General features: G+C 44.4%; 1 protein-coding gene across 1 annotated transcript in view; it reads right to left on the bottom strand.

The window, feature by feature from the left end:
• LOC141042762 (uncharacterized) overlaps positions 1–17,034 on the bottom strand; it is a 48,984-nt gene that overhangs the window by 1,442 nt on the left and 30,508 nt on the right. The window lies entirely within an intron of this gene.

The raw sequence follows: 17,034 nt of genomic DNA, 5'->3' as shown, positions 1-17,034 counted from the left end.
ACGCCACACCTCGGGTTTGAAGTTGTTCCCGTGCAGCGGTGTCCTCTTGCATCCGAGCTCCAACGCCGGACTGCATTCGAGATATCTTTTGCAGCCGAGCACCAACGCCGGACTATATCCGACCTCCAACGCCGGACTATATTCGAGCTCCAACGCCGGACTATATCTGAGGTGTCATAGATCACCTTGGCTTGAAAAAGTTTGAAGGAGGTTATCCGAGTTTAACGCTGAAAAGTTCTCTATGGAACGAGCCACTCGAATCCGAGCTTTATGCCGGAACACTTCCGAGCTCCAACGATGGTCAGCGTCCGAGGTGTCGTAAACTAGCTCGGTCTTTTAAAAGATTGAACTAATTCAGCCGAGCTTAATGCCGGAAATGCCCTCTATGGAGCCAGCCACTGGCGCCCGAGCTTTATGCCGGACTGCTTCCGAGGTGGTGCACCACCCCGACCGTGGGCTGATTTTTTGTGAATATTTTTTATTGGTGCAATTTATTCTCTGCCGAGATATATAGCCAGTATATGTATATCCAGTAGCCCTCAAGGTGTGTGTCGGTCTAAAACCCGATATGCACCTGAAGGAAAACATAAAACTGCTGATCCTAGTAGCCCCTGAGACTCAGGTCGATTTGCAAAATCAGCCTCAGGATCAACTCCTAGCTCGGCAGCATACGTAGGAATAAAAATGCAGTGTAATATATTAGAAAATAATGATCGGCGGACAGGCCCCTGAGAGAGGGTTGTGAGAAGTCGCCGTGATATATTAGCTTGATGTCGGATAAGTCTCAGATGGTACTTATTGTTGTCTGAAGATGCGCTTGCCCATAGTTCGGTCATGCCGAACACTGAGCACTTTGAATCTTTGCATTGAATAAGCAATGCAGTAGCCCCCGAGACACTGGTCGGGTGGCAACATCAGATCAGGGGATCGATGTGCCCCTTTAATATTTATAAATAATGAGCACGAAGCCCAGTAGCCCCGAGCCTTAGTGTGGGCACGGGTGGCCGAATTAAGGATCGATATCCATTTGACAGAAAATTTTGTTGTGTTTAACACAAACTTCTCGGAAAGAGAATAAATATCTCATAAAGGAGTTAGAGCTAAAGAAAGCTGAGCTCACCAAGGTCGGCCTCAAGGGGCTTAATAGATGGGAAATCAATGCCAATAAGGAACTATGAGAGCGTTATGTCAGCTGCTCGGTTGTCTCAAAGAGACTGTGCCATTGACTCTTTAAAAGGGCTACGAAAAAATTGATTTTTGCTCACAATTTATGTGTAATGATTCTATGTACCCAAGTACTTTACATCATTAATGCTCGGATCCGCATTGTAAAAAACTTTGTTAACCGACCATCGGCTTCAACCTCCTCGGCCAGTAGCCACGGAGTGTTTGTCCCACTTTATAAAGCCTTTATAATGGCAAAAGATTTACGGAAAACAAGGCAATCCGGCCATACAGTTTTATAAACAAAGGTACACGGAGAGATATGTTATAAGACATCTTCTGGGAAAAATAGTTCCATTATAGGTTTCTTTTCCCAGGCTTTCATGTTGATTATGTCATGAAACCTCAACTACGATCAATGTGGGAGGAAAATATTGAGGATTTAGTTGTGGGGAAAGTTCCCGAACTCTGTGGTTTTTAAAGGACCTAAATTTTCGCTTCCGTCGCTGCCGACCAATTATATTCTTTAAGATGGCTAGCTTTCGGCTTCTCCCAGTCCGAGGTATTAACACGGATGACCTGGAAGTAACAATCACAGAGGTGCTCCCTTTACCTCCTAGCCAAACAATCGGGAACGTAGGGGTAATCACAGGAACCAGGCAACCCAGCTTGACCGAAATCTTACGTCAAATTGATGCATATTTATGGCTTTATAACGATGATTACGGAAGGCAGCGCTTGTATACTGAATACAAATGCTGATGATATATTTATTTTGACTTCGTTGCGACCGTTTATTAGTTGAAAGTGGACCATGATCGGCTTCTATCCTTTTGTAGATACTACGCAGGGTGTTTCCGTAATAACAAGACAACCCTAAGCCGACGTCTCGGTGCCCAGAGGCGGTTGTGTTAGCGGAAACGAGGCAATCAGATATGCGGGCTTTAAACTTTCACTTAGTCATAGGAGCTTAAAGTTGGGAGGCCAGCTACTAGCCCCTGGTTAGTGTTCGGCGACAGCCGAGGTCAAGCCGTAAACACTTCGGCAATGTTATGAACGGCCCGTCATGTAACACAGTCATCGGATCGCTGACCAGTTTACGCTTATTGTGACAGTTAGTTTTCGGCTTTCTCCACCGAGGTGCTTAACCATGCGAGCTGGAAGCACAATCGCAGTGGTTCTCCCTTTGCACACCTAGTCGAACAAAGCGGAACGTAGGAGGCAAACACAAGAGCCTGGCAACCCAACTATTGACCAAAGACACAATTCGAAATCGATGCATATATAGCAATATCCGAGAATGTTTTTGCAGAATCTCGAAAGGTGTCCGGCGTAGCACTACGAGACTTATGCTGGAAACACACAAATAGTTCAAAAGTGCCATAGGCTCAAAAAGCCAAAACTTATGTAAAATCTTGACGTCCGGTCTAAACCGAGATTTTGGTGCTAATCCGGAAATTGGTCTTTTCTTAAAAAAATGTGCTTATGTCGTGCTTTAACATGACACATCCGATCTCAAGACTTCAAACGGGTCAGCCTACGGCTTCAAGCTCCTTATCCCGAAGGCGGAGTGCTTCTCCGAGTCCAGTTTAGCGAACTAAACTCGAGCGGCTTTAGAGAGAAGCTAGGCTATCCGGATATTGACCATACACTCGAGTCGAAAAAGGAGTGGTAGAAAAAGACTTTGCAACGACCAAGAAGAAAACACATTATTATAGAATGGCTCGTGTAAAATTTAAGAGCCCCCAGTTAGCATGGGTAAGGGGAGTTTCTTTTAACGAACAACGTATGTGAGCATGGCCGAACCGAACACAAGTTAATTTTTTTTAACTTTGAGCATGAAAGCGACTTAGCTGGTTAATGTGTTCGGCATTGATGACGCGGTCCGAGCTTGATGCGGGACAAGGTTCCATCCCCCAAGCCGGTCCCGAGGTGGCGGAGCGAAGAGCTCGGCACTCCGAAGTGGTGACATAGCACGGCCAATGCAAGCCGGCAGAGTGACGCCGAAGTCCCCGGCATGGGTTAATGAAGTGTTGACGAAGCCCCCCGTCCAGCCGAGGTGACGTGGTATGTCAGTACGCCGAGGTGACAACACTGCCCGACCCGAACCATTTACATGTGCACAAAAAATAGTGCAAACCGAAGATAATAGTAATAATAATAAATTAAAAAATTTGTTGCATAATAAATAAATTATGCAAAGTGAGTAATAAAAGAAATATGGTCTGTGTGCCGAACACTCGATGAGGTAGAGCTCTCTCGGCGATGCCTAAGTCCCCGAGGCAACACGACCAACAAGGTGACACGCGAGCCGATTTACGCCGATTGGGACGACGGCGTCGGCTTGCCGAAGAGACCACGTGACGCAGTCGAAGTCCATTACCTGCACATGTAAAATAGTGCAGACCAACAATAATAATATAAATATATAAAAATCCTTGCGTAATTAATTTACGTAAAATAATTTATTTAAAGATACGTGGCCTGGCGCCGAAGTCAATGTTGATGCAGGGCGTCGGCGTGATGTGGTAAAGGCATGGCAAAGCCTGAATTCACAGGTCGGTCCGAGTTCCGGATGCGGCGGTCGCCGAACTATGTACGGAAACTGACCGAACCATCACACGACCATCGTTAATGCGGCCACCATTTGATAGACCTATGTACAGATGATGGAACAAACCAAAGTAATAATTCCTTGGGAAAAATAAACCCAAACAAGCAAAACTTGCTAGGATTAATAGCACCTAGTTTATTTGTTGTAGCAGTCCGAACAAAAGTGACTCCCAAAATTGGGACTCGATCCGCATACGCATTGCCTGATGGGCGGTGAAGCGACGGCATGACGATGCTGGTAAAGGTTGGCTCGTCGACGAAAAACCCCCGGTCCAGTTAACGTGACGAAGCTGGTCGGCTGACGACGCCGAAGTCTCTGGAGTAGGTTGATGAAGGGATAGCGAAGCCCCCGATCCAGACAAGGTGACGGAGCAGGTCGGTAAGGAGATGTTGCATCTGCCATGTCAGCCGAGGTGTTGAAATAGTTCGGCGTGATGGACATCGGCTCGAAGAAGCAACGGTGCGGCCATGTCGATGCAGGTCGTAACTCGTGACGTGGTCAATGCTGGCTTGATGAAGTGACCGTGCGGCGATGCGGGTGTGCCCGCTCCGTGTAATCCGTGGGGCGACGATGTTGGTGACGATTTATCCTTCGCAATGCCGAACTCTTGTTCGGCTTGCCGAGATGATGATCCAAAAAAGTTGAGCTCGGCTCAACAAAGCGACGACGTGTCTAGCGCAGGTCGGCAGCCGTGGAGCAATGTTGTCGGGCTGGTTTGACACCGGCGCGATGGTGAAGATCATATTGGAAAAGACTTTAAAATTAGTGGGATGTGTTTTGAAACAAAACACAATACCCCATAGAAAACTTCCTTCAAAAATGATGTCCGAAATCCCGTTCATAAAAAAGATGAACTCGGGTCGGATTCGTCCTCGCGCAGAAAACAGATCTGAAAAGTGATGCACTAATCGGAAAGTTCCCGGAGTTTGAACGGTGGGATCGAGCTGAAATTTTGAGGGGTGATAGATATAGGAATTCCGCAGCCGATCAACGGTTGGATCTTCCAAAGAACGTCCGAGCTAGATGCTGGACACCACGCTCCAAACTCGTCCAGATTCCCGTCCAGATTCGACGGGGCTCCGGTACATCGGAGACCGGCGGAGATTGCTCCATCGGAACGCGCCGAAATTTTACAGTGTTGTTGTAGACTCAATTCCGCACAATTCCACCGAAGAAATCCTCAAAGCGATGCTCGAGGAGGTGGTGGTAGCGGATACAAGTTCGATGTTCGGAAAAACAGCACGGTCGCCCGAGGGCAATGTTGACATCGAGCCCCCAAGCTCCATGGATGATTCCTCCATGATCTTGATAGAGATCAGAGTTGATGTTGATGAAGGCCCTCGTCCGAACATGATGATTGGAGGTAGGGCTCAGTCCTCGGTCAAGCCAAGGTGATCAGTCGAGGCGGCGACGAAGACGCCGACGTGGCAGTTGATCTGCAGGCGAGCCATTGATCCTTTTGCCGATCACACAGAGGAACTCTCAATGAAAGCACCATTGTCGATGTCAAAACCGGCAGATCTCGGGTAGGGGGTCCCAAGCTGTGTGTCTTAGGATAGATGGTAACGTGGACACGGGATTTTACCCATCTTCGGGCTCTCTCGAAGAGATAATACCCTACATGTTGCTTGATTGACTTTGATGAGTATAGGGGTTACAAGAGTTGATCTACCTCGAGATCGTATGTTGTGGTCTAAACCTGAGGGTATGATGAATAATCTCATGATGATCTATCGACTAGCCTAGCCTCGGCTTATATAACATACCGGAGGCCTAGGATAACAAGAGTCCTAGTCGAATACGTAGGTGGAGAGGAGTCCTTGTCTTGATCATCAAGTCTTGTGGAATATCCCTTGTATGCGGCATGGGCTGTCCGAACTGGCCCATGAGTGAACCGCCATGGGGATCCTCGGCCCGATCCAGCTGGTCGGGAGACGATGTGGTGAGTACCCCCTAGTCCAGGACACCGCCAGTGACCGCAAGTATTGTGGTCCAAACACTGCCACCACTGCCCTGCAGAACTTGTACAAACACTCAATGGTGGTGGACTCACCCATGCGTCCATAGTCTTCATGTATATCACCAGGAGCTCCGTATGCAAGCATCCTCATAGCTGGCGTGCACTTCTGGAGTGAGGAGAATCCAACTGTGCCGGTGCAATCCTTTTTTCAAATGAAATAGTTGTCGAACTCCTGGATGGCATTCACAATCCCAAGGAAGAGCTTTCGGCTTATCCGATAACGACGCCGAAACACTTTCTCGCCATGCAATGGAGCGTCGACGAAGTAGTCGGCGTAGAGCAAGCAGTAGCCCTCCATTCGATGCCTCTACTTGCTCTTGCGGCGACCTGGCGCCGAGCCACCTCACCGTGGCTTTGCATTGTTGGCGAACAGGCCGGCCAGAGCAGCGAGGATCATGAGGTGCTCTTCGTCGTCGGTGTCGGCCTCGGCTTCCTCCTCCATCAGAGCCGCGAATGCCTCCTTGTCATCGGAGTTCGTTGCCGAACAGGCAAATCGCCGAACACCTTGCGGGCCTGGTGGGTGGGAAGACGCCGGCATCCCCGCCAGCGTGGTCGGAGCTCTGGAAAGCTCGCCTAGGAGCGGGATGGAGGTTGTCGCGGAGAAACTCTCTTTCGACAGGGAAATGGCCTTTCTAGCGACGGAGCAGCGGGCAGGTGGGCGGCGCCGGGATCAGCATGGCGACGAAAGGGGAAGTGGCGCCTATGGCGTGCGGGTCGAATCTGGGCGAAGAAGGCATTTCGCCTGACAATGGTGGCCCACGCGCCACTTTTCCTTCCGTCGGAGCCCCCAAGTGCCCCAGTGCGCTGGGTTCGGCCTGGGATCGTCAGGCCAAAAATGGGCCGAACCGACGGAATTCGGCGTCCTGGGGGGCGACTGGTTTTTTTCGGTGCTGGCAGAAAAAATGGCGTCTTGGGGGGGGTGAAAGGACAGGTTTACTCCCAGAGGGGAGGTGAATGGGAGATTTTTAGAAAAGTTTCAAACTCTGAAGAATTTGACGAAGATCAGAGTGAAGAAATAAAAACACAAGGGAAACTAAGTCATCACATAATCAGAGTGCATGCAATCAGGATACGTAAGAATGAAGAACATGCAATCATAAAAGTTTTAGTGAATGTACTGGTAACCATAAAAGTTTCAGTGTAATATGTTCTCTGTTGCAAAAGGCAGTGACTAGGAGGCGCTTAGGCACGCTAAGGCTCTAGGTGATGGCCAAACGCCTCGCCTAGGGTATAAATGGAAGTCAAGGTAGTGCAAGCAAGATATTGTCTACCCAAGCAAGATATCATGTCATATTGCACTGATATGCCAAACGGGCCATATTCCAATGGTAGTAGTTGGTAATTAGCTTATTTATATGCCCTAACTTAATATTAATACACATATAATAACCATAGATATACCTTTATAGTTAAAACTATATTACCGCCTAGGCTGCGCCTAGGGCGCTGGGCGAAGGCCAACCGCCTCGCTTACTCCTACCGCTTTTCCCAACCTTATGCTTCAAATGAATTTTATTTTTACCTTGCACTACACCACAGGCGATTAACTGTTTCTCTAATGACACCCTTCATACAAGATTAGATAATATTCTGATGGCTGTCACAACAGACACAAATATTTTGATGCACCAATGAATAACTATCTAAGGTGGAATTGTCAAGATCAACGATGGAGCCGACGGATTTAGGGCTAGGGACCGATAACTATGGTTCAGGAACCGCCGAAAATAAAAAATGGGCCCGTTAAAGTTAACTCCGAAGCACCGGAAACCCTTGTTTATGGAACCGATATCATATACAAACGCCGCAAACCGCTTATTACACACTCGGAACCATCGAGATCGACGATGGAACCGACGTATGCGAAGAGCGCTAAAGAACAACTACTTAGGTGGAACCGTTGAGATCGACAATGGAACCGACGTATGTGAAGAGCGCCAAAGAATAACAATCTTAGGTAGAACTATTGAGATCAACGATGGAACCGATGTATGTGAAGAGCGTCAAAGAATAAGTATCTTAGGTGGAACCGTCGAGATCAACGATGGAACCGACGTATGTGAAGAGCGCCAAAGAATAACTATCTTAGGTGGAACCGTAGAGATCAACGAGGGAGCTGATTGATGTAGGGCTAGGGGACCGGTAACCGTAGTTCAGGAACCATTCAAAATCAAAGATGGGTCCGTAGCACCGATAACCCTTGTTTATGGAACCGATATCATATACTCCCTCCCATCCAAATAAGTATCACAATTTTGAACTATAAGTTCAATTTTAGAGTAAGCCAAGCGCACAATAGTATTTTTTTCCATACGGGGTGGCAGAAGGGTGTGTTTGTATACGTGAAGTACGTACACGCTTTTCTCTTGTATGATCAACCCGTGAATAGGAACAGATGGCAAGGCACACGTCTGCTTTGGCAAACAGGAGATTTACACATATACCTACAAAGGCGCAACGTGGAGTTCAGAAAAAAAAATGCACAACGTACACACACTAACAGACTAACCAAACTCCCTACAAGCTAGCTGCATGCGTTCAGATAAGAGAGAGAGAGGAGCGGTGGTCACGTAGGGGCTGCATGTACGGGTGCTTGATTCCAACACGTATACATAGCGTAGGTTCAACGCATGACACTCATAGGTTCCTCCAGATATACGCATGGACCCAGTGATGCTACACCTATGTAATTTTCTTTACGTGTTTAACGTAAAGAGCAACATGGAGGGCACTGATTGGAGATAGAGAGAGGCGGGGGCCCACCGCCACGTTAAAATCAGGGGGGCAAGTTTAACTCAGGCAATTTACGTAACTGTTTACATAGCTTCACGTAGATGGAGCATTATTGCGCATGGATCCGTTGTGGCTATCGGACTGAACCTACGTCTGTCTCGTCGATGGGCGTCATGTGTGAGAAATAGGACATAACGGCGCATGTTGGAACCTGCACGAAATGTTGCTCGGTCGATGGAAACTGATACATATGAACGCGTGTGACGGCCACCCCTTTGTACGCACATGCAAGACAGACTTTTCGTCAGCCCATTAGGCATAAAGCAGCGAGGAGCAGCCTGCCACCGCAGCTAAATTAGCACAACACAGGGGCTTGAGATGGTACCACACCAAACAACTAGTATGAATCACAAAGCACACCAACGGTACCGATGGCTATTTCTAGGGCAAGCTATGATAGAGAATCTCTCTCATATATATATATATATATATATATATATATATATATATATATATATATATATATATATATATATATATATATATATATATATATATAAGTGAAGAATAACCTCAAATGATGAATTTGAAAAGTTTGACGAAATTGCAAATGACGGAAAACTCAAATTTGAAGAATGTTATAGAGAGGTGGTGGCGTTACCCACCTTATAAGAACTCTGATGACTTCAGACACCACGTACAATTGTCGCAGGGTTCAGAGAGTCAAGTTCTTCATTAATTTCTTCACACTTAGAGGATTAGTCTTCATTGATTGAAGAAAAACGTTACTTTGTGTGTTGTGCATCAAAGTCATCAAAAATGCATAAGCATTAGGATGTGTGTCCACTTCAGAGGACATTCGAAGATTCTAGGGTGTTTAGCTCACACCGCAACTTGTAGAACCTCTTTTCATCCAAGGGCTTAGTGAAGATATCGGCAAGCTAGTCTTCGGTCTTCACGTGGTCGATGACGATGTTTCCCTTCAGCACATGATCACGAAGAAAATGGTGACGAATCTGAATATGCTTCGTCTTGGAATGTTGCACAGGGTTGTGGGCGATCTTGATTGTACTCTTGTTGTCGCAGAAGAGAGGGACTTTCTTCATGTTGACGCCATAGTCCTTGAGGGTTTGCTTCATACATAGCAACTGTGAGCAGCAGGCATCAGCGACAATGTATTCAGCCTCAGTTGTGGATAGAGCCACGCTAGTCTGCTTCTTTGAGGAACAACACACAAGAGATCGTCCGAGGAAATGGCATCTGCCTGATGTAGACTTGCGATCCACACGATCTCCAGTGTAATCAGAATCAGAAAATCCGGCTAGATCAAAAGATGATCCCTTGGGATACCATAATCCAAGCGTTGGTGTGTGAGCTAAATATCGAAGAATTCATTTCACAGCCTGGTGGTGTGATTCCTTCGGTGTCGCTTGAAATCAGGCACACATGAAAACGCTAAGCATGATATCTGGCCTAGATGCACATAGGTAAAGTATCGAACCAATGATGGAGCGATATACCTTCTGATCGAAATCTTTACCATTTTCGTCAGTGCCGAGTTGACCATTAGTAGGCATTGGAATTTTGAGGCCTTTGCAGTCTTGCATGTCGAATTTCTTCAGGCAGTCTTTGAGGTATTTCTCTTGAGAAATGAAGATGCCATTGTGCTGTTGATGAATTTGAAGACCAAGGAAGAATTTCAATTCTCCCATCATAGACATCTGATATTCTTCACGCATCATGTATGCAAATTCGTCACTGAAACACTTGTTAGTGTAACCAAAGATAATATCATCAACATATATTTGGCATGTGAACAGTTCACCATCATAAGATTTAGTGAAAAGAGTAGGATCAAGTGAACCGGGTTTGAAACCCTTTTTCTTCAGGAGTTCCTTCAGTGTATCATACCAAGCCCGTGGGGCTTGCTTGAGGCCTTAGAGAGCCTTGTTCAGTCTGAAGACTTTGTCCGAATGCTTTGGATCCTCAAAACCTGGTGGTTGAGCAACATATACTTCTTCCTCAAGCTTACCATTGAGGATTGAACTTTTCACATCCATTTGATATAAGAGAATATTGTGATGGTTAGCATATGCAAGCAATATACGAATAGCTTCAAGCCTAGCAACAGGTGTTGAGTTCTACGGTAGGGTGCGTCCACTGCAAATTAAAATTTCCTACGCGCAGAACAACCAGGAACATGCTACGGGGATGGATCACATATAGTTACCACTAGATGCGCAGTGTCGTGCAACGGAAGAAGAGTTGGGGCAGCGCGTCCGCGTGGATCGTCTCCTCCTTGTCCGATCTTTCTCGAACAACCGATCATCGGATCCCACGTACAGGTTCGCGGGAGCGGCACAAGTGCACCGCCTCTAACGGTATCCACGCGTGCAGGAGGAACACCGTGCGGTGGACTGCTAGGTCCGATCACACAGTCAGCGGCGAGTGGAGGTGGCTATTCGCAACACATGCAAACCCTAGTGACAACACCGAAGCGATCCATCGAATGAGTGTGCCACACCCTCACTTTATATATGCGTCTGTCGCGGGATCAACACTTGGGCCTCGCATGGACCCTAAAGCCCAAAATCGGTTCGGCCAAGATCCGAGTCCGAGTAGGATCACATCTAACTCGTGGAGTCAGATCGGGCCTCACAGGTTCCTTCCCTTAAGCGTGCGACCCCTTAGGTTCAAGTTGGCTTGGTCGCAGGTCGGATCACCTCCGACCTGCTCGGCTGGTAGCGGCCTCTAGCAAGGCGTGCCGACCACCAAGTAGACAATGAACCCGGTTGGCAAACCTGTGCAACATGTCACACTTCTGTTCCTTTTGCCACACAATATATGTTGTCGGGCTCAAGGCGTGTCTATCATCCTTGTGCTAGCCCGACCTCTTTCTCATTACAATGATGCCGACCACAAACCGTATTATCTCATAATCCTTGTCGCATGGCCATGCTTATCTTGGTCGGATCACACGAGGGGCCCAGAGTATATCTCTCCTAATCGGAGGGGCAAATCCCATCTTGCTTGACCATGTCTCGCAGCATGGGTCTGGACAATCCCGGAACCTACCTTTGTAACTGCCCAGTCACGGAGTAGCATTTGGTTGGCCCAAAGCAAGTCTGTCACCATCCCGAGTACATGCGCCAGCTCAGGTCTTGGGACATAGAACGTATGTTGTACTAGAGACTCACAGATGACATATCGCTGCGTCTCATAGTCGGGTATGTCCGACTCGGACCTTATCTGGACTCGGATCTGACTACATCGAATCCGACCAAATCCTTCCGAGTCCATATTATCTGGTCAGCATCCAATGCTCCATGGCTAGTGAGACCGAGCCATCCACCGTGTCATATGCTAGTCTAGTCGGCTGCGCATCCACACAACCCTTTCGACTAGGGACCTTTTAGGACAGTCATCATACAATGCATAATCCCACAAACAAGTCACGTACTTGTTGATACACATCATTGATAATGTCCAAGGACTATCTTTATTCATAAACACATAGGAAATATCATCATACATGATTGGCTCTAGGGCATATCTCCAACAGTCTCCCACTTGCACTAGAGTCAATCAAATAGACATCGAATGCCCATAGCTCTAACGTGCCCCTCATGCTTGGGTTGTGGAAGCGGCTTAGTTAACGGACCTGCAACATTTGCATCCATGTCAATTTTGCATAACTCTACATCACCACTCTTTACAATCTTACATATCAGGTGATATTTCCTATCTATGTGTCTGGTCTTGTGGTGATTCCTTAGCTCCTTGGCTTGTGCAATGACACCAGAATTATGACAATAAAGGTCCAACAGTTTTACCGAGGCTGGGAAAATACCAAGATCATCCAGAAAGTTCCGGATCCAAACACCTTCCTTTGCAGCTTCACAAGCCGCAATGTATTCGGCTTCTAGTTGATGGGAAATCTTTAGATGAGCATGCTCATTTTGTGTGTCACCGTTTGTCTGAAAAAGGGAAACTCTTATGGAATCAAATAAACAAATTGTTTTGTTATGCTTGGAATCTTTGTGAAATTCATGATTTTACTTGTTGCTCAAAGAACCCTAAAAAACACCTTCCTACCTATGTGAGTTTAATGATAATGAAATATTATCTTCTTATGCAAAGGGTATTTATATTTACTATGATATCGAACAAATTGAAGAATTTGTTGCTTTTAAGGGTGCTTATGAAGTTGCTTCTTTGATTGAAAAGTATGCTACTACTCTCTACGAATCTGAAATTTTTGACATACTTAAATATTGCTATGAAAACTATGCTCATAATGTCTATGTCAAAGAATTTATTGAGAGAATGACTGTTGCTTTGGAAGAAAATAATGATATGCATGAATCTATAGATAATGATGATTCCGATGATTTGATTGAAATATCCCTTGATGAACATGATGGTTGCTATTCTTGTGGCCATGATGCCAATATTTATGAAGATGAATTTGCTATAGTTCCTTATGTTAAACATGAGATCGTTGCTATTGCACCCATACTTGGTAGTTCCTTGAATAAAAAGCATGATTGCAATGATTTTACTATAAATTCTCTTTATGTCAATTGTGCCAATAATATGCAAAACCCTAAGCTTGGGGATACCAGCTTTGCTCTGTCTACTACTTGTTGCAATGATCATGATTGGGGTGATTCTTCTTTTGATCTTGAAAATTTATTTAAGCCCCATGATGAATATGAGATTTATAATAATGTTTGCAATAGTATTGAAAGTGGGTTTGGAAGAGCGTGAACTTTAGATCCCACATATTTGGATTTTGATCAATCTTATGAAGTTTTTGATAAAAGTGGGTTTGGAGAGGTCATGACTTTAGCTAATGTTAATCCCACTATTTTGGAAGAGTGTCAACTTTGCATACATGTGGATCGTGTTAAGCATATGTTTTGTGATAGCTATATTGTTGAATTTGCTTATAATCCTGCATGTAATTATTATGAGAGAGGAAAATATGGTTGTAGAAATTTTCATGTTACTAAATTACCTCTCGTTATGTTGAGATTGCCATTGTTTCTTTCCGCTTCCTTGCATACGCTAGTTTTTGCTTGCCATGATAATTTGTTTGCCTATAATATGCCTATGCATAGGAAGTATGTTAGACTTAGATGTGTTTGTCACGTGTTTTATGATGCTCTCTTTGCACTCCAATTCTTGTCTTTCATGTGAGCATCATTAAAATTATCTATGCCTAGCTAGGGGCGTTAAACGATAGCGCTTGTTGGGAGGCAACCCGATTTTATTTTTAGTTTTTTGTTTTTTGCTTCTGTTTAGGAATAAATATTTGTTCTAGCCTCTGGTTAGACGTTTTTTTATGTTTTAATTAGTGTTTGTGCCAAGTTTAACCTATAGGATCTTCTTGGATGATAGTTATTTGATCTTGCTGAAAATTCCAGAAACTTTCTGTTCACGAAAATAATTGTTAAAAATCACCAGAACGTGATAAAATATTGATTCCAATTGCTGCTTATCAATAAACAAATTGTCTAGGTCTTCCTATTTTGGCTGATTTTTTGGAGTTCCATAAGTTTGCGTTAGTTACAGATTACTACAGACTGTTCTGTTTTTGATAGATTCTGTTTTTCGTGTGTTGTTTGCTTATTTTGATGAATCTATGGCTAGTAAAATAGTTTATAAACCATAGAGAAGTTGGAATACAGTAGGTTTAACACCAATATAAATAAATAATGAGTTCATTACAGTACCTTGAAGTGGTCTTTTGTTTTCTTTCGCTAACGGAGCTCACGAGATTTTCTGCTGAGTTTTGTGTTGTGAAGTTTTCAAGTTTTGGGTGAAAGATTTGATGGATTATGGAACAAGGAGTGGCAAGAGCCTAAGATTGGGGATTCCCATGGCACCCCCAAGATAATCTAAGGACACCTAAAAGCCAAAGCTTGAGGATGCCCCGGAAGGCATCCCCTCTTTCGTCTACTTCCATCGGTAACTTTACTTGGAGCTATATTTTTATTCACCACATGATATGTGTTTTGCTTGGAGCGTCTTGTATGATTTGAGTCTTTGCTTTTTAGTTTAGCACAATCATCTTTGCTGTACACACCTTTTGAGAGAGATACACATGATTCGGAAATTATTAGAATACTCTATGTGCTTCACTTATATCTTTTGAGTTATATAGTTTTGCTCTAGTACTTCACTTATATCTTTTAGAGCACGGTGGTGGATTTGTTTTATAGAAACTATTGATATCTCATGCTTAACTTAGATTATTTTGAGAGTCTTAAATAGTATGGTAATTTGCTTAAATAATCCTAATATGCTAGGTATTCAAGATTAGTAAAAACTTTCTTATGAGTGCGTTGAATACTAAGAGAAGTTTGATGCTTGATGATTGTTTTGAGACATGGAGGTAGTAATATTTAAGTTGTGCTAGTTGAGTAGTTGTGAATTTGAGAAATACTTGTGTTGAAGTTTGCAAGTCCCGTAGCATGCACATGTGGTAAACGTTATGTAACAAATTTGAAACATGAGGTGTTCTTTGATTGTCCTGCTTATGAGTGGCGGTCGGGGACGAGCGATGGTCTTTTCCTACCAATCTATCCCCCTAGGAGCATGCGCGTAGTGCTTGGTTTTTGATGACTTGTAGATTTTTGCAATAAGTATGTGAGTTCTTTATGACTAATGTTGAGTCCATGGATTATACGCACTCTCACCTTTCCACCATTGCTAGCCTCTTCGGTACCGTGCATTGCCCTTTCTCACATTGAGAGTTGGTGCAAACTTCGCCGGTGCATCCAAACCCCGTGATATGATACGCTCTTTCACACATAAACCTCCTTATATCTTCCTCAAAACAGCCATCATACCTACCTATTATGGCATTTCCATAGCCATTCCGAGATATATTGCCATGCAACTTTCCACCATTCCGTTTATCATGACACGTTCATCATTGTCATATTGCTTTGCATGATCATGTAGTTGACATAGTATTTGTGGCAAAGCCACCGTTCATAATTCTTTCCTACATGTCACTCTTGGTTCATTGCATATCCCGGTACACCGCCAGAGGCATTCATATAGAGTCATACTTTGTTCTAGTATAGAGTTGTAATCATTGAGTTGTAAATAAATAGAAGTGTGATGATCATCATTTTCTAGAGCATTGTCCCAAGTGAGAAAAAAAGAGAAAGGCCCAAAAAAAGAGAAGGCCCAAAAAAATGAGAGAAAAAGAAAGAAGGGACAATGTTACTATCCTTTTACCACACTTGTGCTTCAAAGTAGCACCATGATCTTCATAATAGAGAGTCTCTTGTTTTGTCACTTTCATATACTAGTGGGAATTTTTCATTATAGAACTTGGCTTGTATATTCCAACAATGGGCCTCCTCAAGTGCCCTAGGTCTTCGTGAGCAAGCAAGCTGGATGCACACCCACTTAGTTTCTTTTGTTGAGCTTTCATATATTTATAGCTCTAGTGCATCCGTTGCATGGCAATCCCTACTCCTTGCATTAACATCAATCAATGGGCATCTCCATAGCTCATTGATTAGCCTCGTTGATGTGAGACTTTCTCCTTTTTTTGTCTTCTCCACATAACCCCCATCATCATTTTCTATTCCACCCATAGTGCTATATCCATGGCTCACGCTCATGTATTGCGTGAAGGTTGAAAAAGTTTGAGATTACTAAAGTATGAAACAATTGCTTGGCTTGTCATCGGGGTTGTGCATGATGAGAGCATTCTTGTGTGACGAAAATGGGGCATGACTAAACTATATGATTTTGTAGGGATGAACTTTCTTTGGCCATGTTATTTTGAGAGGACATAATTGCTTAGTTAGTATGCTTGAAGTATTATTATTTTTATGTCAATATTGAACTTTTATCTTGAATCTTTCGGATTTGAATATTCATACCACAATTAAGAAGAATTACATTAAAATTATGCCAAGTAGCATTCCACATCAAAAATTCTATTTTTATCATTTACCTACTCGAGGACGAGCAGGAATTAAGCTTGGGGATGCTTGATACGTCTCCAACGTATCTATAATTTTTGATTGCTCCATGCTATATTATCTTCTATTTTGGACATTATTGGGCTTTATTATACACTTTTATATTATTTTTGGGACTAACCTATTAACCGGAGGCCCAGCCCAGAATTGTTGTTTTTTGCCTATTTCAGAGTTTCGCAGAAAAAGAATATCAAACGGAGTCCAAACGGAATGAAACCTTCGGGAACGTGATTTTCAGAACGAACGTGATCCAGAGGACTTGGACCCTACGTCAAGAAAGCTACCAGGAAGCCACGAGGTAGGGGGGCGCGCCTACCCCCCTGGGCGTGCCCTCCACCCTCGTGGGCCCCACGTTGCTCCACCGACGTACTCCTTCCTCCTATATATACCTACGTACCCCCAAACTACCAGATACGGAGCCAAAAACCTAATTGCACCGCCGCAACCTTCTGTACCCGTGAGATCCCATCTTGGGGCCTGTTCTGGAGCTC

Source organism: Aegilops tauschii, chromosome 3 (genome assembly GCF_002575655.3).
Source record: "Aegilops tauschii subsp. strangulata cultivar AL8/78 chromosome 3, Aet v6.0, whole genome shotgun sequence".
Classification (NCBI taxonomy): Eukaryota; Viridiplantae; Streptophyta; class Magnoliopsida; order Poales; family Poaceae; genus Aegilops; species Aegilops tauschii.
This window is presented reverse-complemented; position numbering and strand designations above follow the sequence as displayed.